Consider the following 23,781-nt stretch of genomic DNA (forward strand, 5'->3'; position numbering starts at 1 on the left):
CATGAGGATAAAAGGATTAGAGAGATGAAGGGGCTATAGAAGTGGGAGTAGTGCCAGGCACGGTGGCTCAAGCCTGTAATCCCAGCCCTTTGTGAGGCTGAAGCAGTCGGATCACTTGAGGCCAGGAGTTCAAAACTAGCCTGACCAACATGGTGAAACCCCATCTCTACAAAAATACAAAAATTAGCCAGGCGTGGTGGCAGGAGCCTGTACTCCCAGCTACTCGGAAGGCTGAAGCAGGAGAATTGCTTGAACCTGGGAGGCGGAGGTTGCAGTGAGCCGAGATCGTGCCATTGCACTCCAGCCGGCACAACAGAGCGAGACTCTGTTTCAAAAGACAAGACAAGAAAAGAAAAGAAAAGACAAGGCCGGGCGAGGTGGCTCACACCTGTAATCCCAGCACTTTGGGAGGCCGAGGCGGGCGGATCACAAGGTCAGGAGATCGAGACCATCCTGGCTAGCACGGTGAAACCCCGTCTCTACTAAAAATACAAAAAATTAGCCGGGAGTGGTTGCAGGTGCCTGTAGTCCCAGCTACTCAGGAGGCTGAGGCATGAGAATTGTTTGAACCTGGGAGGCGGAGGTTGCAGTGAGCCGAGATGGTGCCATTGCACTCCAGCCTGCACAACAGAGCGAGACTCTGTTTCAAAAGAAAAGAGAAGAAAAGAAAAGACAGTAGTTACAAGTCATAGGGAGTGAGATTCTGGGCGTGGGCTACGCCATACTTCACGGGGGTGTCAGCGGGGTTGGGAGCTCCGGGAATTGCCGTCAAGTCACAGGTTCCTGCTTTGTGGATCCTGAGGCTTCCCTCTGCCAAGGAAAATTCGGGATTTCTTTCTGCTAATGTCTGGGATCATTGGCCACTGCCCAGGCTGCCTCAGTTTCCCCCTGGGAGACCAAAAACACAAGGGTGGGGGAAGCCACAGAGCGCGGGGTTTGGAGCACCTTTCTCGGGCAGGTCAGGGGCCTTCTGTGACTGGACGAGGCTATTTTGCCTACCCTGAGTTCACACTAGGAGAAAATCGTGCCTTTCCCGGAGTATTTACCCACCAAAGAGGAGTAGGGCCATGAACAGCATCCGGAGTGAGGTGTCCAGGTATGAATTACGTCTCTGGCCACATGACACTAGACAATTTAGAGATTCCCCCTAAACCTCAGTTTTCTCATCTGTGACATGAGAGAAATAATATTAGGTTGGTGCAAAAATAATTGCATTTTTTGCCATTACCTTTTTTTTTTAAAGACAGAGTTTCGCTCTGTTGTCAGGCTGGAGTGCAGTGGCACGATCTTGGCTCACTGCAACCTCCACCTCCCGGGTTCAAGTGATTCTCCTGCCTCAGCCTCCCAAGTAGCTGGGATTACAGGCACACGCCACCACACCCAGCTAATTTTGTATTTTTAGTAGAGATGGGGTTTCACCATGTTGGTCAGGCTGGTCTCGAACTCCTGAACTTGTGATCCACCTGCCTCAGCCTCCCAAAATGCTGGGATTACAGGTGTGAGCCACCGTGTCCAGCTTTGCCTTTACTTTTAGTTGCAAAAACCGCAATAACTTTTGCACCAATGCAATATTTACTTCTGGAGAGGATGGTGTAGGTTAAATGAGATGTTGGTGGATAACCCTTAGCGGAGGGGCTGGCATGATCTATTGTGGACCCTATAAATAGCCTAGAAAATTAAAAGAGAAGCTGGGTGCAATGGCTTACGCCTATAATCCAATAAATTTTGGAGGCTGAGGTGGGAGGATCACTTGAGGCCAGGAGTTTGAGACCAGCCCGGGCAACATAGTGAGACCCGGTCTCTAAAAATAATTTTTAAAAATTAGCCAGGATGGCCGGGTGTAGTGGCTCATGCCTGTAATCCCAGCACTTTGGGAGGCCAAGGCAGGTGGATCACCTGAGGTCAGGAGTTCAAGACCAGCCTGGCCAACATGGTGAAACCCTGTCTCTACAAAAATACAGAAAAAACAATAGCTGGGCATGATGGCAAGTGCCTGTAATCCCAGCTACTCGGGAGGCTGAGGCAGGAGAATAGCTTGAATCCGGGAGGCAGAGGTTGCAGTGAGCCGTGATTGCTGCCACTGCACTCCAGCCTGGGTGACAGAGAAAGACTCCGTCTCAACAAAAAAAAAAAAGAAAAAAAATTAGCCAGGCATGGTGGCATGCACCTATATAGTTCTAGCTACTCGGGAGGCTGAGGTGGGAGGATCGCTTGAGCCCAGCAGTTCAAAGCTGCATTGAGCTATGATTGGGCCACTGCACTCCAGCCTGGGCAACAGAGTGAGACTCTGTCTTAATAATAAAAATACAGAAAGAAAAAGAAATGATAGCGTGTGGAGGAGCTCATAGAGGAGAGAAACAATGAAGTGCCTCCTGGTTTGGGGGTCTTCGGAAGATGGGGCCCCATGGGAGGGGACTGGTCTTTGAGTTGTTGAGGTAATTTAATTCACTGTTCTTTCATGAGCTAATTGTATGTGGAACTTTATGTATATATTTGGTCATCATCCTTTGAGGAATCTGCTGCTATCAAGAAAGAAAAATCAGTGTCAACCAGCAAAAAAATGGAAAAAATCAAATAGTGATTGCCTTTTTTTTTTTTTAGATGGAGTCTTGCTCTTTCACCCAGGCTGGAGTGCAGTGATGCTATCTCGGCTCACTGCAAGCTCCACCTCCCGGGTTCAGGCCATTCTCCTGCCTCAGCCTCCCAAGTAGCTGGGACTACAGGCGCCCGCCACCACACCTGGCTAATTTTTGGTATTTTTAGTACAGACGGGGTTTCACCGTGTTAGCCAGGATGGTCTCGATCTCCTGACCTCGTGATCTGCCCGCCTCGGCCTCCCAAAGTGCTGGGATTACAGGCGTGAGCCGCTGCACCCAGCCTTTTTTTTTGAGAGTGTCTCACTCTGTCACCCAAGCTGCAGTGCAGTGGCGTGATCTCAGCTCACTGCAACCGCCACATCCTGGGTTCAAGCGATTCTCCTGCCTCAGCCTCCTGAGTAGCTGGGAATACAGGCATGTGCCACCATGTCTGGCTAATTTTTGTATTTTTTTTTTTGTAGAGATGGGGATTCACCATGTTGACCAGGCTGGCCTTGAACTCCTGACCTCAAGCCATCTGCCCACCTCAGACTCCCAAAATGCTGGGATTACAGGCATGAGCCACCGCGTCTGGCCTATTTGAATTTTTGAATCCATACTGCAATGCTAGTGGAGAAGGCGAATGAGTTTTATGGTGTGGTTTCAAGAGCCCTGCAGAAAAAGTAAGTATCTTGAAACAGGTTATTATTACTATTATGTTTATTTTTATTATTATTATTATTATTTTCTGGAGACAGTCTCGCTGTGTTGCCCAGGCTGGAGTGCAATGGTGTGATCTCAGCTCACTGCAACCTCTGCCTCCTGGGTTCAAGCAATTCTCCTGTCTCAGGCTCCCAAGTAGCTGGGATTACAGGCCCACACCACCATGCCTGGCTAATTTTTGTATTTTCAGTAGAGACAGGGTTTCATCATGTTGGCCAGGCTGGTCTTGAACTCCTGATCTCAAGTGATCCACCCACCTTGGCCTCCCAAAGTGTTGAGATTAAAGGTAAGAGCCACTGCACCCAGCCTATGTTGTTTGTTTATTTATTTATTTATTTATTTATTTATTTCTGAGACAAGGTCTCACTCTGTTGCCCAGACTAGAGTGCAGCGGCACCATCACAGCTCACTGCAGCCTCGACTTCCTGGGCCCAAGTGATCTTCCCACCTCAGCCTTCCAAGTAGCTGAGACTACAGGCATGGGTACGAAATGTTGAATAAAATAACACAGCCTTCGTTACCACGAATCCTCAGCAAAGCAAAGCTCATCTACTACTATTTAGTTTTCGATTTATTTGTGGACTCTTTGGTTCTTTTTTTTTTTTTTTTTTTTTGAGATGATGTCTCACTGTTGCCCAGGCTGGAGTGCAGTGGCGCGATCTCGGCTCACTGCAAGCTCCGCCTCCCGGGTTCACGCCATTCTCCTGCCTCAGCCTCCCGAGTAGCTGGGATTACAGGCACCTGCCACCACGCCCGGCTAATTTTTTAGTATTTTTTTAGTAGAGACGGGGTTTCACTATGTTAGCCAGGATGGTCTCGATCTCCTGACCTTGTGATCCGCCTGCCTCGGCCTCCCAAAGTGCTGGGATTACAGGCGTGAGCCACCACGCCCGGCAGGAGTCTTTGGTTCTTGCAGTGATGTACTCATGATGAATTCTTCTTGGACACTGAACCATATCCTTTCACTGTGGAAAGCTGGGAATTACGCTAATATTGTTTATCCACCACGTGGTATGCGGGCATTTCTGAACATTCCCTGACTTCAGAAAAAGATGACCCCAGGACATTTGGTGGTTTCCGTTGGCCAGTTCAGACCTGAAATTAATCTTCTTTGCAGATCAGAGCCTTTGAGAAATAGTTAAACAAGATGATTGAGGCCAGGTGCGGTGGCTCATGCCGGTAATCCCAGCACTTTCGGAGGCTGAGGCAGGTGGATTACTTGAAGCCAGGAGTTCAAGACCAGCCTGGCCAATGTGGTGAAACCATGTTACTACCAAAAATACAAAAAACATTAACCAGGCATGGTGGCATGTGCCTGTAATCCCAGCTTCTTGGGAGGCTGAGGCATGAGAATTGCTTGAACCCAGGAGGCGGGGTTGCAGTGAGCTGAGATCATGCCACTGCACTCCAGCCTGGGTGATAGAGCAAGACTCTATCTCAAATACAAGAACGTGATTGAGTCACCTCCTTTATTGAAACCTGTTCTCATTAGAGGTTGTTGTAACAAAGATGATGAAACTTCAAGTGAGCCAACTAAGAAAGCTGTCTGAGGATTTAGGAATTTAAAAAGGTGTGGAATTTCAAAGAAATATTCCATTTTGATGAAGTAAAGATTAAAGAAGTGCTTGTCTGAAGAGACAGTTGATCTGCATACCACGTGGAACAAGTATTTTGGGATGGGTGTTGTGAAAGTTTTGGCCAACACAATTTTTTTTTTTTTTTTTTTTTGAGACAGAATCTTGCTCTGTCACCCAGGCTGGAGTGCAGTAGCAGGATCTCGGCTCACTGCAAGCTCCGCTTCCCAGGTTCAAGCGATTCTCCTGCCTCAGCCTCCCGGGTAGCTGGGACTACAGGCAGGTGCCACTATGCCCGGCTAATATTTTGCATTCTTAGTAGAGACTGGGTTTCACTGTGTTAGCCAGGATGGTCTTGATCTCCTGACCTCGTGATCTGCCCACCTCAGCCTCCCAAACTGCTGGGATTATAGGCGTGAGCCACCACGCCGGCCTCTTTTTTTTTTTTTTTTTTTAAGAGATAGGGTCGGTCCAGGCCAGGTGCGGTGGCTCACCCATGTAATCCTAGCACTTTGGGAGGCCGAGGCAGGCGGATTGCCTGAGCTCAGAAGTGTGAGACCACGCTGGGTAACACGGCGAAAACCCGTCTCTACTGAAATACAAAAAATTAGCCGGATATAGTGGTGTACACCTATAGTTCCAGCTACTCTGGAGGCTAAGGCAGGAGAATTGCTTGAACCCGGTAGGTGGAGGTTGCAATGAGCTGAGATCTCGCCAGTGCACTCCAGCCTGAGTGACAAAGTGAGACTCCATCCCCCAAAAATATATATATAAATAAATCCAATAAATAAAGAAATGAGATAGGGTCAGTTGGGCATAGTGGCCCACACCTGTGATCCCAGCACTTTGGGAGGCCAAGGCGGTAGGATTGCCTGAGGTCAGGAGTCTGAGATCAGCCCAGGCAACATGGTGAAACCCTGTCTTTACCAGAAATACAAAAAATTAGTTGGGTGTGGTGACATGCACCTGTGGTCCCAGCTACTCGGAAGGCTAAGGTGGGAGGATCTTTTGAGCCTAGGAGGCAGAGGTTGCAGTGAGCCAAGATGGCACCACTGCACTCCAACTTGGTTGACAGAGTGAGACCCTGGCTCAAAAAAAAAAAAAAAAAAAGAGAGAGAGAGATAGAGTCTCACTCTGTCACCCAGGCTGGATTGGTGCGATGGCATGATCATAGCTTACTGCAACCTGGAACTCCTGGGCTCAAGCAATCCTCCCACCTCAGCCTCCTGAGTTGCTGGGACTACGGGCATGTGCCACCACTCCCAGCTCATTTATTTTCTTTTTTGTAGAGATGGGGATCTCGCTATGTTGCCCAGGCTTAGTATAATTCTCTTTGTGCACTATTCAGGGGCCAGAGCTTGACATCACTGTTCCCCATGAAGGAGACAGAACTGGATTTTGGGCTGAGCATGAAGGTTATACTGAGACCCTTTCCCTGTCTGCAGAAAAGAGAGGCCAGATCAGAAAACATGTTTGTGCATCTAGGCTGGTCGCGGTGGCTCACACCTGTAATTCCATCACTTCAGGAGGCCAAGGCGGGCGGATGACTTGAGGCCAGGAGTTCAAGACCAAGCTGTCCAGCATGGGGAAACCCCATCTCTACTAAAAATACAAAAATTACCTGGCGTAGTGGTGGGTGCCTGTAATCCCAGCTACTCAGGAAGCTGAGGCAGGAGAATCGCTTGAACCCAGGAGGTGGAGGTTTCGGTGAGCTGAGATTGCACCACTGCACTGCAGCCTAGGTGACAGAGCAAGACTCTGTCTCAAAAATTAAAAAAAAAAAAAAACCTTTGTGCATCTGTTAGTAGACTCTCTGATAAGGAGTTTGACGTGACATTCTTATCACCTGCAGAGAAGTTATCTAAATATTATCATGTTTGTGCAAATTAAAGATATTTTATCTAAAATGGGTCTGGTCATGGTGGCTCGTGCCTGTAATTTCAGCACTTTGGAAGGCTGAGGCAGGAGAATCGCTTGAGCTCAAGAGTTTGGGACCAGCCTGGGCAACATAGTGAGACCCTGTCTCTACAGAAAAAATTATTAGAAATTAGCCAGGTGTAATCCTAGATACTCAGGAGGCTGAGGTGGGAGGATTGCTTGAGCAAAGGAGACGGAGGCTGCAGTGAGTCCACTACTGCACTCCAAGGTGGGTAAGAGAAAGCCCCTGTCTCAAAAATAAATAAATAAATAAATAAATAAATAAATAAATAAATTTAAATATATTTTAAATGTTTAAGCATCTTCATATATCAGTATTTTTTAAACTGATTTCCTATTATAATAACATAGCCTAGGCTGTCATGGTGGCTTACGCCTATAATCCCAGCACTTTGGGAGGCCAAGGCAGGCAGATCGCCTGAGGTCAGGAGTTCGAGACCAGCCTGGACAACATGGTGAAACCCCGTCTCTACTGAAAATACAAAAAATTAGCCAGGCATGGTGAACCATACCTGTAGTCCCAGCTACTTGGGAGGCTGAGACAGGAGAATTGCTTGAACCTGGGAGGTAGAGGTTGCAGTGAGCTGAGATGGCACCATTGCACTCCAGCCTGGTTGACAGAGCATCACTCTGTCTCAAAAAAAAAAAAAAAGGCCCGACACAGTGGCACATGCATGTAATCCCAGCACTTAGGGAGACTGAGGCGGGTGGATCACCTGAGGTCAGGAGTTCCCGACCAGCCTGACTAACATGGTGAAACCCTATCTCTACTAAACACACAAAAAACTAGCCGGAGGTAGTGGTGCATGCCTGTAATCCGAGCTACTTAGGAGGCTGAGACAGGAGAATTGCTTGTACCTGGGATGCAGAGGTTGCAGTGAGCCAACCTCACGCCATTGCATTCCAGCCTGGGCAACAAGAGCGAAACTCTGCCTCAAGAAAAACAAACAAACTACAACAACAACAAAAAAAAACACAAAATGTTAGCCTAAGTAAATGTTCTCAACAGTAGGTACATAGGCAAGGTATTTATTTCAATGAACAAACACAAAATCACCTATATGGAAAAGCTAATCTGATATAGCTGAAATGTAAATATGGTAGATTCGTATTTGGTCTCAAATTCTAAAAAATATGGGATCTGAAAGAAAAAATTAATCTTGAATTTTGGTATAATTTATATCTTGTAAATCCTATTTGTTAAATCACGTTACTTTAGAACAAAGAAAATTTCCTTTCTTTTAAAGAAAAAGGAAGTGTTGAAAGGAAACGTATAAAAATTGGCTAGCTCTTTAGAATTGTTCTGACAGTTTTGGAACACAGAAAAATTCTGGTACATTTATTTATTTAATTATTTTATTTATTTATTTATTTATTTATTTATTTATTTATGTATTTATCTTGAGATGGAGTGTTTCTTTGCTCTTGTCGCCCAGGCTGCAATGCAGTAGCGTGATCTCAGCTCACTGCAACTTCCGCCTCCCAGGTTCAAGCCATTTTCCTGCCTCAGCCTCCCAAGTAGATGAGATTACAGGCACCTGCCACCACGCCCAGCTCGTTTTTGTATTTTTAGTAGAGACAGGGTTTCACCATGTTAGCCAGGCTGGTCTTGAACTCCTGAGCTCAAGTGATCCACCTGCCTTGGCCTCCCAAAGTGCTGGGATTACAGGTGTTAGCCACCATGCCTGACCTTAAATTCTTAAATATATATATTGTTTGGCTGGGTGCGGTGGCTCAGGATCACCTGAGGTCAAGAGTTCGAGATCAGTCTGGCCAACATGGTGGAACCCCATCTCTACTAAAAATACAAAAATTAGCCAGGCATGGTGATAGGCGCCTGTAATCCCAGCTACTCAGGAGGCTGAGGCAGGAGAATCGCTTGAACCTGGGGGTGGAGGTTGCAGTGAGCCGAGATTGTGCCACTTCCCTCCAGCCTGGGTAACAAGAGAGAAACTCTGTCTCAGAAACATATATATATATATATATACACACACACACACACATATATTGTGGGCCAGGCGCAGTGGCTCACGCCTGTAATCCCAGCACTTTGGGAGGCCAAGGCAGGTGGGTCATCTGAGGTCAAGAGTTCAGGACCACTCTGGCCAATATGGTGAAACTCCGTCTCTACTAAAAATACAAAAATTAGCCGGGCTTGGTGGCGCATGTCTGTGATCCCAGCTACTCGGGAGGCTGAGGCAGGAAATTGCTTGAATCCAGGAGGCAGAGGTTGTAGTGAGCCAAGATCACGCCACTGCCCTCCAGCCTGGGCAACAGAACAAGACTCCATCAAAAAAAAAAAAAAAAAAAAAGACTGGGTCTTTCTGTCACCCAGGCTGGAGTGCAGTGACATGATTATAGCTCACTGCAACCTCAACCACTGGGGCTCATGTGATCCTCCTGCGTCAACCTCCTGAGTAGCTGGGACTACAGGTGCACACCACCACACCTAATTAATTTTTAAAGTTTTTGTACAGATGAGGTCTCAATATGTTACCAGGGCTGGTCTTGAACTCCTGGGCTCAAGGAGTTCAAAATTTATGAAAATTATAAGTTACCTTTTTGAGAGAGAGAGAAAGTCTTGCTATGTTGCCCAGGCTGGAGTGCAGTGGTTATTCACAGACAGGATCATGGCACACTACAGCCTTGAACTCCTGGGCTCAAATGATCCTCCTGCCTCAGCCTCCCAAGTAACTGAGGTTACAGGCCCATGCCCAGCTAAAAGTTACTTTAATTAAAGGTGACAATCTAGGCCGGGCACGGTGGCTCACTCCTGTAATCCCAGCACTTTGGGAGGCCAAGGCGGGCAAATCACAAGGTCAGGAGATCGAGACCATCCTGGCTAACACGGTGAAACACCGTCTCTACTAAAAATACAAAAAATTAGCCGGGCGTGGTGGCGGGCGCCTGTAGTCCCAGCTACTTGGGAGGCTGAGGCAGGAGAATGGCGTGAACCTGGAGACAGAGCTTGCAGTGAGCCGAGATCGCACCACTGTAGTCCAGCCTGGGCGACAGAGAGAGACTCCATCTCAAAAAAAAAAAAAAAAAAAAGGTAACAATCTAGGCAGGGTGCGGTGGCTCACGCCTGTAATTTCAGAATTTTGGGAGGCCGAGGTGGGCAGATCACGAGGTCAGGAGATCTAGACCAGCCTGGCCAACACAGCAAAACCCCATCTCTACTAAAAAGACAAAAATCAGCTGGGCGTGGTGGCACCTGCCTGTAATCCCAGCTACTCAGGAGATTGAGGCAGGAGAATCGCTGGAACCTGGGAGGCGGAGGTTGCAGTGAGCTGAGATCACGCCATTGCACTCCAGCCTGGGCAACAGGGCAAGACTCCGTCTCAAAAAAAAAAAAAAAAAAAAAAAAACAATCTATAGTAAATGCTTTCTAAAACCCTATGTTTATCACTGCCCTACAACTCTATATAGATTCTTGGCTACTAAGCCAGTAGCTGGGATGATATAAATTTAATGCAGCTGCTATCTGAATAACAAGCATGGAAAAGTGCATATGTGTGTGTGCAGATACGGCTCTACAAACATACAACCTACGACATTTTCTGTAACCATAATCAATTTCTGGTAGTTCAGTGAGTTGACCCCCTTCATGGACTGTGTTAGGAGCATGTGATTGATTGATTTAGAGACAGAGTCTCTCTGTCACCCAGGCTGGAGTGCAAAGGTGTGATCTTGGCTCGCTGAAACCTCCGCTTCCTAGCTGCAAGCAATTCTGCTGCCTCAGCCTCCCGAGTAGCTGGAAATACAGGCACCTGCCACCACGCCCAGCTAATTTTTGTATTTATATTAAAGACGGGATTTCACCATGTTGGCCAGGCTGGTCTCAAACTCCTGACCTCAAGTGATCCACCCACCTCGGCCTCCCAAAGTGCTGGGATTACAGGCATGAGCCACCACACCTGACCAAAGAGGTGTATTGTTCTTTTGCAAGTTCCTTTTAACCAGCTGGTTTGTTATCTACTTCTGATTATGTTGCGGATACAGGCCATTTTCTGTTATCAGATCAAAAAGCAGCAAAGCCAGGCATAGTAGTGCACAACTATAGTCCCAGCTACTCAGGAGCCCGATGGGAGAATTGCTTGAGCCCAGGTTGAGGCCACAGTGAGCTGAGATGGCACCACCATACTCCAGCCTGGGTGACAGAGTGAGACCCTGTCTCAATTTAAAAAAAAAAAAGAAAGAAAAGAAAAGAAACAGGCCAGGCACAGTGGCTCACGCCTGGAATCCCAGAACTTTAGGAGGCCGAGGTGGGTGGATCACTTGAGGTCAGGAGTTTGAGACCAGTCTGGCCAACATGGTGAAACCCTGTCTCTACTAAAAATACAAAAATTAGCCACGTATGGTGGCAGGCGCCTGTAATCCCAGCTACACAGGATGCTGAGGCAGGAGAATCGCTTGAACCCAGGAGGCAGACAGAGGTTGCAGTGATCCGAGATTGCGCCATTGCACTCCAACCTAGGTGACAGAGTGAGACTGCATCTCAAAAAAAAAAAAAAAAAAAGAAAAAAAACACAAAACTTTTATGGAATTCCAGAATCCTTTTTTCCTTCCCTACTTCCTCTACTTTTGCTCTATTTAAAATTATTTATTTGTGTGTAGATGGGTAGGCAGAATGAATTAACAGTACAAATCTTACCTCAAAGACTAGCTATAAAATAAGAAAAAGCGCCAGGCCAGAGTTTGAACTTCCAGGTTATAATACTGATTCTGTCATCAAACAGCTTTGTGACACCAAAGGAGTTTACTAAGTTCTTTGGATTTATTTATTATCATTATTATTTTAGATGGAGTCTCACTCTATTGCCCAAGCTGGAGTGCAGTGGCACAATCTCGGCTCACTGCAACCTCTGCCTCCTGGGTTCAAGCGATTCTCCTGCCTCCGCCTCCCGAGTAGCTGGGATTACAGGCATGTGCCACCTTGCCCAGCTAAGTTTTGTATTTTTAGTAGAAACGGGGTTTCACCATGTTGGCCAGGCTGGTCTCAAACTCCTGGCCTCTAGTGATCTGCCTGCCTTGGCCTCCCAGAGTACTGAGATTACAGACGTGAGCCACTGCGTCCAGCTGCAAATGGATTTTAAATCTCTGAGATGTCAAAGCATTTTCTAAGCTTAAGAACAGAGGGCAAAATGGTCAAGCAATGTACTGAGTTGTCTCTTTAAAACTTACAGAGGAATTCTTAGCCAGGTGCTGTGGCTCATGCCTGTAATCCCAGCACTTTGGGAGGCCGAGGTGAGAGGATCACTTGAGCCCAGGAGTTTGAGACCAGCTTGGGCAATGTAGTGAGACCACATCTCTGCAAAAAATAAAAATTAGCTGGGTATGGTCGCACATGCCTGTAATCCCACCTACTTGGGAAGCTGAGGTGGGAGGATCACTTGAACCCAGGGGGCTGAGGCTTCTGTGAGCTATGATAGTTCCACTGCACCCCAGCCTGGCAACACAGTAAGACTCTGTCTCTAAAAAAGGAAAGAGAACGAGACATCTTTTGTCTATTTTAATCTAACCTTTTTTTTTTTTTTTTTTTGACAGAGTTTTGCTTTGTCACCCAGGCTGGAATGCAGTGGCATAATCTCGGCTCACTGCAACCTCTGCCTCCCAGGTTCAAGTGATTCTCCTGTCTCAGCCTCCCTAGTAGCCAGGATTACAGACACACACCACCATGCCCAGCTAATTTTTGTATTTTTAGTAGAGATGGGGTTTTGCCATGTTGGCCAGGCTGGTCTCAAACTCCTGGCCTCAGGTGATCCACCCTCCTCAGCCTCCCAAAGTGCTGGGATTACAGGCATGAGCCACTGTGCCCAGCCAGCTTGCTGCTTTTAGCATAAATTTCAGGCTTCTGGTGAGTTCTTGGCAACATGTACCAAGAATCATAACGTGTTTGCCTTTTTCCAGCCAGTATTTCCACTGCTGGGAATCCATGAGAAAGAAATATGAGAAATAGGCAAATATTTACATATAACAATGCTTCTGTTATTGTTATTTTAATATTCGGTTAGTGCAAAGCCTGAGGTATCCGGTACGCTGTGTACAATCACGTGATAAGATCCAATGTGCAGTTATGAAAAATGTTTGTAGATTTTCTTTAACAATATGTAAAATGTTTTCATACTATTTTTAAAGAAAAAAGCAGGATATTGGGAGGCCAAAGCAGGCCAATCACTTGAGGCAAGGTGTTCAAGGCCAGCCTGGCCAACATGGTGAAACCCCATCTCTACTAAAAATACAAAAAATTAGCAGAGTGTGGTGGCGCGAGCCTGTAATCCCAGCTATTTGGGAGGCTGAGGCAGGAGAATTGTTTGAATCTGGGAGGCAGAGGTTGCAGTGAGCCAAGATGGCCCATTGCACTGCAGCCTGGGCGACAGAGTGAGACTCCATCTCAAAAAAAAAAGAAAAAAGAAAAGAAAAGAAAAATGCAGGATACAGGATAAAACATTTTTTTCTAGATGTTGCCGTAATTAAAAATTTTGTTGCCTATATGGCCAGGAGTGGTGGCTCACGCCTGTAATCCCAGCACTTTGCGAGCTGAGGTGGGCGGATCACTTGAGGCCAGGAGTTCGAGATCAGCCTGGGCAACATGACAAAACCCCATCTCTACTAAAAATACAAAAATTAGCCGGGTGTGGTGGTGCATGCCTGTAATGCCAGCTACTCGGGAGGGTGAGGCATGAGAAGTGCTTGAGCCCGGGAAGTGGAGGTTGCAATAAGCTGAGATTACACCGCTGTGCTCCACCCTGGGTGACAAAGCAAGACTGACTCAAAAAAAAAAAAAAAGATGTTTCCCATATAGCAACACGAAGTCTCACTCATTGCTGAAAGAAATGCAAAACAGTACAGCCACTCTGGAATACAGTTTTACAGCTTCTTACAAAACTAAACATACTCTTACCATATAACCAATTAATTTCACTCCTAGATATTTACCCAAATGAGTTGAAAGCTCATGTCTACAAGAAAACCTGCACATGGGTCGGGTGCAGTGGCTCATACCTGTAATCCCAACACTTTGGGAGGCCGAGGTGCGCAGATCACGAGGTCAGGAGTTCAAGACCAGCCTGGCCAATATGGTGAAACCCTGTCTCTACTAAAAATACAAAAATTAGCTGGGTGTGGTGGCGTGTGCGTGTAGTCCCAGCTACTCGGGAGGCTGAGGCGGGAGAATCACTTGAACCCGTGAGGCGGAGGTTGCAGTGAGCCGAGATCACACCACTGCACTCCAGCCTGGGCGACACAGCGAGACTCCGACTCAAAAAACAAAAACAAACTCACCGGGCGTGGTGGCTCACGCCTGTAATCCCAGCACTTTGGGAGGCCGAGGCGGGAGGATCATGAAGTCAGGAGATCGAGACCATCCTGGCTAACACGGTGAAACCCCGTTTCTACTAAATATACAAAAAATTAGCCGGGCATGGTGGCAGGTGCCTGTAGTCCCAGCTACTTGGGAGGCTGAGGCAGGAGAATGGTGTGAACCCAGGAGGCGGAGCTTGCAGTGAGCCGAGATCGTGCCACTGCACTCCAACCTGAGCGACAGAGTGAGACTCTGTCTCAAAAACAAAAACAAAAACAAAACAAAACAAAACCTGCACATGGATGTTTATAGCAGTGTTATTCATAATTGCATAAAACTTGGAAGCAGCCAAGATGCCCTTCGGGAGATTAATGAATAAATAAACAGTGGTACTTTCAGACAATGGGAACTCATTAATTAAAATAAATGAGCTCTTGCTGGGCACAGTGGCACAAGCCTGTGGTCCCAGATACTCAGGAGGCTGAAGTGGAAGGATTGCTTGAGCCCAGGAGTTCCAGGTCAGACTGGGGGACAGAGAGAGACCATGTCTCTAAATAAATTAATTTAAATTACATTATATTTTTTCTTTTCTTCTAACACAGAATCTCACTCTTGTCACCCAGGCTGGAGTGCAGTAGTGCCATCTTAGCTCAGTGCAGCCTCTGCTTCCCAGGTTCAAGCAATTCTTCTGCCTCAGCCTCCTGAGTAGCTGGGACTACAAGTGCGTGCCACCACGCCCGGCTAATTTTTGAATTTTTAGTAGAAACAGGGTTCCAACAAGTTAGCCAGGCTGGTCTCGAACTCCTGATCTCAAGTGATCTGCCCACCTTGGCCTCCCAAAGTGCTGGAATTACAGGTGTAAGCCACCGTGACCAGCCTAAAAAATTTTTTTAGTTATCCAGGCATGATGGTGCACTTGTAATCCCAGCTACTCAGGGAGGCTGAGGCAGGGGGATGGCTTGAGCTGGAGAGGTCGACACTGCAGTGAACTGTGATGGTGCCACTGCACTCTAGCCTGGATGGCAGAGAAAGAGCCTGCCTAAAAAAATATATAAACTAGCCGAGCAAAACTCCTCAAAAAAAAAAAAAAAAAAAAAAAGAGTGAGCCCTAATGTAGGCTGTGGACTCGGGGTGATGAGGACGGATCCCTGGAGATTCATCGAGTATAACCAATGCACCACTCTAGTGGCGGACATTGATAAGGAAAAGGCTAGGCTTGGGGGGCAGGGTAGATATGTGGGAAATCTCTGTACTTTCCACTCAATTTTGCTGCAAACCTGAACTGCTATAAATCAGAACATTTATGGGCTGGGTGCAGTGATTCACGCCTGTCCTCCCAGCACTTTGGGAGGCCAAGGCAGGAGGATCACTTGAGCCCAGGAGTTTGAGACCACCCTGAGCAACATAGCAAGGCCCCATCTCTACCAAAAAAAAAAAAAAAAAAAAAAAATTAGCCAGGTGTGGTGGTGTGCATCTGTAGTCCCAGCTACTCGGGAGGCTGAGGCAGAAGGATGGCTTGAGCCTGGGAGGTGGAGTTGGCACTGAGCTGTGATTGCATCACTGCACTCCAGCCTCAGTGACAGAGCCAGACCTTGTCTTAAAAAAAAAAGCCCATGGGAAAAAAAATACTGTTTTCCTCTGCTTGAGTGAAAGAAGCCAGTCTCACTGGGCACGGTGGCTCACGCCTGTAATCCCAGCACTTTGGGAGGCCGAGGTGGGCAGATCACCTGAGGTCGGGAGTTCGAGACCAGCCTGACCAACATGGAGAAACCCCGTCTCTACTAAAAATACAAAGTTAGCCAGGCATGGTGGCGCATGCCTGTAATCCCAGCTACTTGGGAGGCTAAGGCAGGAGAATCGCTTGAACCCAGGAGGTGGAGGTTGCAGTGAGCCGAGATCGTGCCATTGCACTCCAGCCTGGGCAACAAGAATGAAACTCCATCCAAAAAAAAAAAAAGAAAGAAAGAAAAGAAAGAAGACAGTCTCACAAGGCTACCCAGTATGTGACTGATTCAATTTATACGACAGTCCCGGAAAGGCTAAACTATGGTGACAGAGAGCAGATCAGTGGTTGTCAAGGAGAAAGAAGGAAGGATGTGACTCCTAACAGGCAGTGTAAGGGAATTTTAGGGGGTGATGAAGCTGTTCTTTTTCTTTCTTTCTTTCTTTTTTTTTTTATTTGAGACAGAGTCTTGCTCTGTCGCCCAGGCTGGAGTGCAGTGGATCTCGGCTCACTGCAACCTCCATCCCCTGGGTTCAAGCAATTCTCCTGCCTCAGCCCCCTGAGGACCTGGAACCACAGGTGTGCGCCACCATGCCCAGCTAATTTTTGTATTTTTAATAGAGACGGGGTTTCACCACATTGGCCAGGCTGGTCTCAAACTCCTGACCTCAGGTGATCCACCTGCATCAGCCTCGCAAAGTTCTGGGATTACAGGCATGAGCCACCCCATCCAGCTTTTTTTTTTTCTTTTTCTTTTTCTTTTCTTTTCTTTTTTTCTTTTTTTTGAGACAGTCTTGCTCTGTCGCCCAGGCTGGAGTGCAGTAGTGTAATCTCAGCTCACTGCAACCTCTGCCTCCCAGGTTCAAGTGATTCTTATGCCTCAGCCTCCCAAGTAGCTGGTATTACAGGCATGCACCACCACACCCAGGCCATTTTTGTATTTTTGGTAGAGATGGGGTTTTACCACGTTGGCCGGGCTGCTCTTGAACTCCTGACCTTATGTGATCCGCTGGACTCAGCCTCTTAAAGTGCTGGCATTACAGGCATGAGCCACAGCACCCAGCCAGATTTTTAAATTTTTTTGTAGAGATAGGGTCTCACTACGTTGCCCAGGCTGGACTCCAACTCCTAGGTTCAAGCAATCCCGCCTCGGCCTCCCAAAGTGCTGGGATTACAGGTATGAGGTGCTGCATCCAGCCTAAAAAATTGATTTAATGCAAAAAAAGAAAATCCTGGTGCCTGACCCCTGGTGTCCTCAGCTGGCCCATAAGACCCTGATGACTTTTGAGCTCTAAATCAAGAGTTGGCATGTCTAGACCTGCTGCAAGCTACAGATACTCAGAACCATGCACGAGGTTGCAAATCTTACATATGATTTCCAGAATCCACATCCCATCTGCACTCTTTCTTGTAGAGCACACCTTGTTCATGGGGCCCCAGGACAAATGGCTGCATCAAAGCTAACTTCCAGCCCTGGGCAGTGGCTCATGCCTGTAATCCCAGCACTTTGGGAGGACGAGGCAAGAGGATCACCTGAGGTCAGGAGTTCAAGACCAGCCTGGCCAACATGGTGAAACCCCATCTCTACTAAAAATACAAAAATTAGCTGGGTACAGTGGCCCATGCCTGTAATTCCAGCTACTCAGGAGGCTGAGGCAAAAGAATCGCTTGAACCTGGGAGGCGGAGGTTGCAGTGAGCTGAGCTCATGCCACTGCACGCTAGCCTTGGAGACAAAGTGAGACTCTGGCAAAAAGAAAAGAAAAGAAAAGAAAAAGCTACCTTCCACCAGCCACAAAGGCTCATGCCTGTAATCCCAACACTTTGGGAGCCCAGAAGTTTGAGACCAGCCTGCAGCCTGGGCAACATAGCAGGAAACCGTGTCTAAAAAGGAAGAAAAGAAAAATTAGCCAGGCATGGTGGTGCACACCTGTAGTGCCAGCTACTCGGAAGGCTGAGGTGGGAGGCTGGCTTGAGCCTGGGAAGTTGAGGCTGCAGTGAGCTATGATCATGCCACTACACTCCAGCCTGGGCAACAGAGTGGGACCTTGTCTCAAAGGAAAAATAAAAAGTCTACCTTCTATGTGGTTGGTCTGGCTACCTCAGTCATATTGATCCCTTGGCTATACTGATCATTCAGTCACATCCCACTCTGACCCCTGGACTCCTCTGGCCACTGACCTATAGTGATCTGCTCTCTTTGGTCACTGCAGGGAGACACATTTGAAACCTACAAGTACTTAGGAAAAAAAAAAAAAAAAAAAAGGCCATTACTTCCTTAATCTGTATCTGTTTTTAAGTGGAATTGTATCCATAAGCAACCCAGAGTGCTGTTATGTTTCAAATTTATATAAACAGTATCACACTAAACTAACATTGCACAACTTGAATTTCTTTTTGAAATAGCACCACATTAAGATGCATGTATATTGACATAGAGTAGCGCTGGAAAGAGTGAGAATGAGAGCAAGGGCAAGAGAGAGAAAGTTAGAGAGACACAGAGACAGAGAGAGTTACTTATTCCTTTTCACTCCTGTTTAATATTCCATTACCTTACCATTACATTTCATCCTCCTTTCATTTCTCTACTCCCTCATTGATGGACATTCTGATAGTTTCTTTTTTTTCTTTTTTCTTTTTTTTTTTTTTTTTTTGAGGCAGAGTTTTGCTCTTGCTGCCCAGGCTGGAGTGCAATGCTGAGATCTTGGCTCACTGCAACCTCCACCTCCTGGGTTCAAGTGATTCTCCTGCCTCGGCCTCCCAAGTAGCTGGTATTACAGGCATGCACCACCACGCCCGGCTAATTTTGTATTTTTAGTAGAGATGGGGTTTCTCCATGTTGGTCAGCCTGGTCTCGAACTCCCAGCTTCAGGTGATCTGCCCGCCTTGGCCTCCCAAAGCGCTAGGGATCACAGGTGTGAGCCACTGTGCCCAGCCCTTTTTTTTGTTAGAGATGGGGTTTTATCCTGTCACTTAGGCTGGAGTGCAGTGGTGTAAACATGGCTGACTGCAGCCTTGACTTCCTGGGCTCAGGTGATCTTCCCACCTCAGGCTCTTGAGTAGCTGGGACCACAGGTATGCACCACCATGGCCAGCTAATTTTTAGTTTTTTTAGAGATGGAGTCTTGCTATGTTGTCCAGGCTGGTATTGAACTCCTGGACTCAAGCATTCCTCCTGCCTCAGCCTCCCAAAGTGCTGGGATGACAGGTGTGAACCACCGAGCCCAGCCTAGTAGTTAAGTTTTGAGGGAGTCAAAAGTTATATGTGGGGGGCTGGGCACGGTAGCTCATGCCTGTCATCCCAGCACTTTGGGAGGTGGAGATGGGCAGATCACTTGAGTCAGGAGTTCAAGAACAGCCTGGCCAACATGGCGAAACCCTGTCTCTACTAAAAATACAAAAATTAGCCAGGTGTGGTGGTACGCACCTGTGGTCCAGCTATTCTGGAGGCTGAGGCATGAGAATCCCTTGAACCCAGGAGGCAGAGGTTGCAGTGAGCCAGGATTGTGCCATTGCACTCCAGCCTGGATGACAGAGTGAGACTGTCTCAAAAAAAAGAAAAAAGAAAAAAAGTTATATGTGGGTCCGGGTGGGGTGATTCATGACTGTCATCCCAGCACTTTGGGAGGCCAAGTGGGAGGATCACTTGAGTCCAGGAGTTCTAGACCAGCCTGGAAAATATAGCAAGACCCCTCTCTCTACAAAAAATCAGCTGGACATGGTGGCAGGTGCCTGTAGTCCCATCAACTCGAGAGGCTGAGGCAAGAAGATCACTTGAGCCCAGGAGGTCAAGGCTGCAGTGAGCTATGATTGTACCACTGCACTCCACCCTGGGTGACAGAGAGAGAGAGAGAGAGAGAGAGAGAGAGAAAGGGAAAGAAGGAACGGAGGAAGGAAGGAAGGAAGGAAGGAAGGAAGGAAGGAAGGAAGGAAGGAAGGAACGAAGGAAAGAAAGAAAGAAAGAAAGAGGGAAAGAGATAAATGAAAAGGAGGCCAGGCACAGTGGCTCATGCCTGTAATCCCAGCACTTTGGGAGGCCGAGGCAGGTGGATCCTCTGAGGTCAGGACTTTCGGACCAGCCTGGCCAACATGGTGAAACCCCGTCTCTACTAAAAATACAAAAACTAGCTGCGCATGGTGGTGGGCGCCTGTAATCCCAGCTACTTGGGAGGCTGAGGCAGGAGAATCACTTGAACCCAGGAGCCAGAGGTTGCAGTGAGTTGAGATTGTGCCACTGCACTCCAGCCTGGGCGACAAGAGCGAAACTCTGTCACATAAAAGAAAAAAGAGAAGGAAAGAAAGAAAGGAAGGAAGGAAGGAAGACAAAGAGAAAGGAAGGAAGAGGAAGAGAGAAAGAAAGGAGGGTAGGGAGGGAAGGAAGGAAAGAAAATGAAAAGGACAAAAACTCCAAAAGACAAATAAGCCTTTCACAAAAGGTGATCTCTAAATGGCTGATAAATGAAAGAGGGCTGACCTCATGAGTCATCAGAGAAATGCATATGAAACCCAAAATGCTAGCCGGGTGCAGTGGCTCACGTCTGTAATCCCAGCACTTTGGGAGGCCAAGGCCGGTGGATCATGAGGTCAGGAGTTCAAGACCAGCCTGGCCATGATGGTGAAACCCTGTCTCTACTAAAAAATACAAAAATTAGCCAGGTGCAGTGGCGGGCGCCTGTAATTCCAGCTACTCGGGAGGCTGAAGCAGGAGAATCGCTTGAACCCAGGAGGCGGAGTCTGCAGTGAGCCAAGATCACGCCACTGCACTGTAGCCTGGGTGACAGAGCAAGACTCCATCTCAAAAAAAAAAAAAAAAGAAAGAAAAGTTAATACCAAGTTCTACTCCCACGCTCCTGGAGAACGTGTGAAATGGTACAACCGCTTTGGAAAACTGTGGCAATATCCAGAAAGCTGAACAAACACCTACACAATATGAATCAGCATTTCTACTCCTAAGTATAAACTTAAAGAATATACATTTTTGCATTCATCCAGAAACCGGCCAGAATGTTCACAGCACCTCTGCTTGTCACAGCCAGAAACTGGAAACAACCCAAATGCCTAAAAAAGTTTAGGTAAATAAACTGTGGTAAGTTCACAAAAGGGAAGACAGTGGTTCTCAACCAGGTGATGATTTTTTTCTTTTTTTTTTCTTTTTTTTTTTTTTGAGACAGAGTTTAGCTCTTGTTGCCCAGGCTGGAGTACAATGGCATGATCTCAGCTCACTGCAACCTCTGCCTCCCAAGTTCAAGCGATTCTCCCGCCTAAGCCTCCTGAGTAGCTGGGATTACAGGCATGCGCCACCACGCCTGGCTAATTTTTGTGTTTTTAGTAGAGATGAGGTTTCTCCACATCAGTCAGGCTGGCCTCAAACTCCCGCCCTCAGATGATCTGCCTGTCTTGGCCTCCCGAAGTGCTGGGATTACAGGCATGAGCCACTGCACCCAGTCGACTGGGTGGTGATCTTATTGCTTCTAAGGGGACATTTGGCAATGTCTAGTGATGTTTTGGGTTGTCAGAACCAAAGGGAGGAGTGTTACTGTTATGCTGTGAGTAGAGGCCTGGGATACCGCTAAATACCTACAATGTGTAGGAACAAAGATTATTCAGCTCCAAATGTCAACAGCAGTTGAGAAACCTTGCTATACCAAATGGCAATGGGCTGGACACTGTGGCTCATGCCTGTAATCCCAGCACTTTGGGAGGCCAAGGCAGGAGGATCACTTGAGATCAGGAGTTTGAGACCAGCCTGGCCAATATGGTGAAAGCCTATCTCTACTAAAAATACAAAAATTAGCCGGGCGTGGTGGCGCAGGCCTGTGGTCCCAGCTATTTGGGAGGCTGAGGCAGGAGAATCACTTGAACGTGGGAGGCAGAGGTTGCAGTGAGCTGAGATGGTACTCAAGCTTGGGTGACAGAGCGAGACTCTGCTGAAAACAAAACAAACAAAAAAAAAATGGCAAGGAACAATAACTGTAACCTACAAAAATGTGGATGAACCACACAAACCTGGTGTTACACAAAAGAAGCCAGACATAAAGGAAACATCCTGCTTGTTTTCATTTATATAATGTTCAAATAGCAGACAGAGTGATTCTAGACTGTTAAAAATCAAGATAAGGGCTGGGCACGGTGGCTCGCACCTATAATCTCAGCATTTTAGGAGGCTAAGGCATGAGGATTGCTTGAGGCCAGGAGTTCCAACCCAGCCTGGGCAACATAGTGAAACCCATCCCTACAAAAAAATGCAAAAATTTGCTGGGCGTGATGGTGTGTGTGCCTGTAGTCCCAGCTACTGAGGGGGCTGAGGTGAGAGGATCCCTTGAGCCTGGGAGGTCGAGGCTGCAGTGAGCCATGATTGCACCACTGCACTATAGCCTGGGTGACAGAGCAAGACCCTATCTCTTAAAAAAAAAATGGGTTTACCCATTATGGAGAGTAGCAGGACAGGGTACAATGGGGGACTTCTAGGGGCTGGTGATGTTCTGTTCTTTTTTTTTTTTTTGAGATGGAGTCTTGCTCTGTCACCCAGGCTGGAGTGCAGTGGCGCAATCTCCGCTCACTGCAAGCTCCACCTCCCGGGTTCACGCCATTCTCCTGCTTCAGCCTCCCGAGTAGCTGGGACTACAGGCGCCCGCCACCATGCCTGGCTAATTTTTTTGTATTTTTAGTAGAGACGGGGTTTCACCGTGTTAGCCAGGACGGTCTCGATCTCCTGACCTCGTGATCCACCTGCCTCGGCCTCCCAAAGTGCTGGGATTACAGGAGTGAGCCACCGTGCCCAGACTGTTGTTTTTTTTTTGTTTTTTTTTTGAGACAGAGTCTCACTCTGTCGCCCAGGCTGGAGTGCAGTGGCTTGATCTCAGCTTACTGCAAGGTCCGCCTCTCAGGTTCACACTATTCTCCTGCCTCTGCCTCCCAAGTAGCTGGGACTACGGGCGCCTGCCACCACGCCTGGCTAATTTTTTTGTTTTTTTAGTACAGGCAGGGTTTCACCATGTTGGCCAAGATGGTCTCAGCCTCTTGACCTTGTGATCCACCCGCCTTGGCCTCCCGAAGTGTTGGGATTACAGGTGTGAGCCACCATGCCCGGCCACTGTTCTGTTCCTGATCTAATCTAGGTCCTGGCTATACATGTACATTCACATGATAAAAATTCCTTAAGGCATATATTTATGATTTTGTTGTTGTTGTTGTTGTTTTGGTTTTTGTTTTTTTTGAGACGGAGTCTTGCTCTGTCACCCAGGCTGGAGTGCAGGGGTGTGATCTCGGCCCACTGCAGCCTCCACCTCCTGGGTTCCAGCGATTCTCCTGACTCAGCCTCCCAAGTAGCTGGGATTACAGGATGCCCAGCTAATTTTTGTATTTTTAGTAGAGACAGGGTTTCACCATGTTGGTCAGGCTGGTCTTGAACTCCTGACCTCAGGTGATCCACCTGCCTCGGCCTCCCAAAGTGCTGGGATTACAAGCGTGAGCCACCGCACCGGGCCACATTTATGAATTTATGTATTGTTTTCTTTACTAAAAGTGTGCTCCACTTTTCTTCCTTTCTTCTTCTTTTTTTTTTTTTTTTTTTGAGACAGGGTCTCACTCTATCACTCAGGCTGGAGTGCAGTGGCGCAATCTCCACTGACTGCAAATCTCAGGCACAAGTGATCCTCCCACTTCAGCCCCCACTCGAGTAGCTGGAATTACAGGTGTGCACCACCATGCCTGGCTAATTTTTGTATTATGATAGAGATGGGGTTTTGCCATGTTACCCAGGCTGGTCTCAAACTCCTGGGCTGAAGCGATCTACCCACCTCAGCCTCCCAAAGTGCTGGGATTACAGGCATGAGCCAACGTGCTGGGCCTTATGTGTGTTATACTTAAACAAAAGGTTCTAAAAATTTTAAAAAATATATATATATCTTATCTTCCTTCCACCCCTCTGTCCTGTTTAGACCTTA

At 47.4% G+C, this 23,781-nt stretch overlaps 1 pseudogene; it reads left to right on the forward strand.

The window, feature by feature from the left end:
• The first annotated feature begins 1,067 nt into the window (after positions 1–1,067).
• LOC129020333 (GDP-Man:Man(3)GlcNAc(2)-PP-Dol alpha-1,2-mannosyltransferase-like) overlaps positions 1,068–23,781 on the forward strand; it is a 43,059-nt pseudogene continuing 20,345 nt past the window's right edge.

This window comes from Pongo pygmaeus, chromosome 20, assembly GCF_028885625.2.
Source record: "Pongo pygmaeus isolate AG05252 chromosome 20, NHGRI_mPonPyg2-v2.0_pri, whole genome shotgun sequence".
Taxonomy (NCBI): Eukaryota; Metazoa; Chordata; class Mammalia; order Primates; family Hominidae; genus Pongo; species Pongo pygmaeus.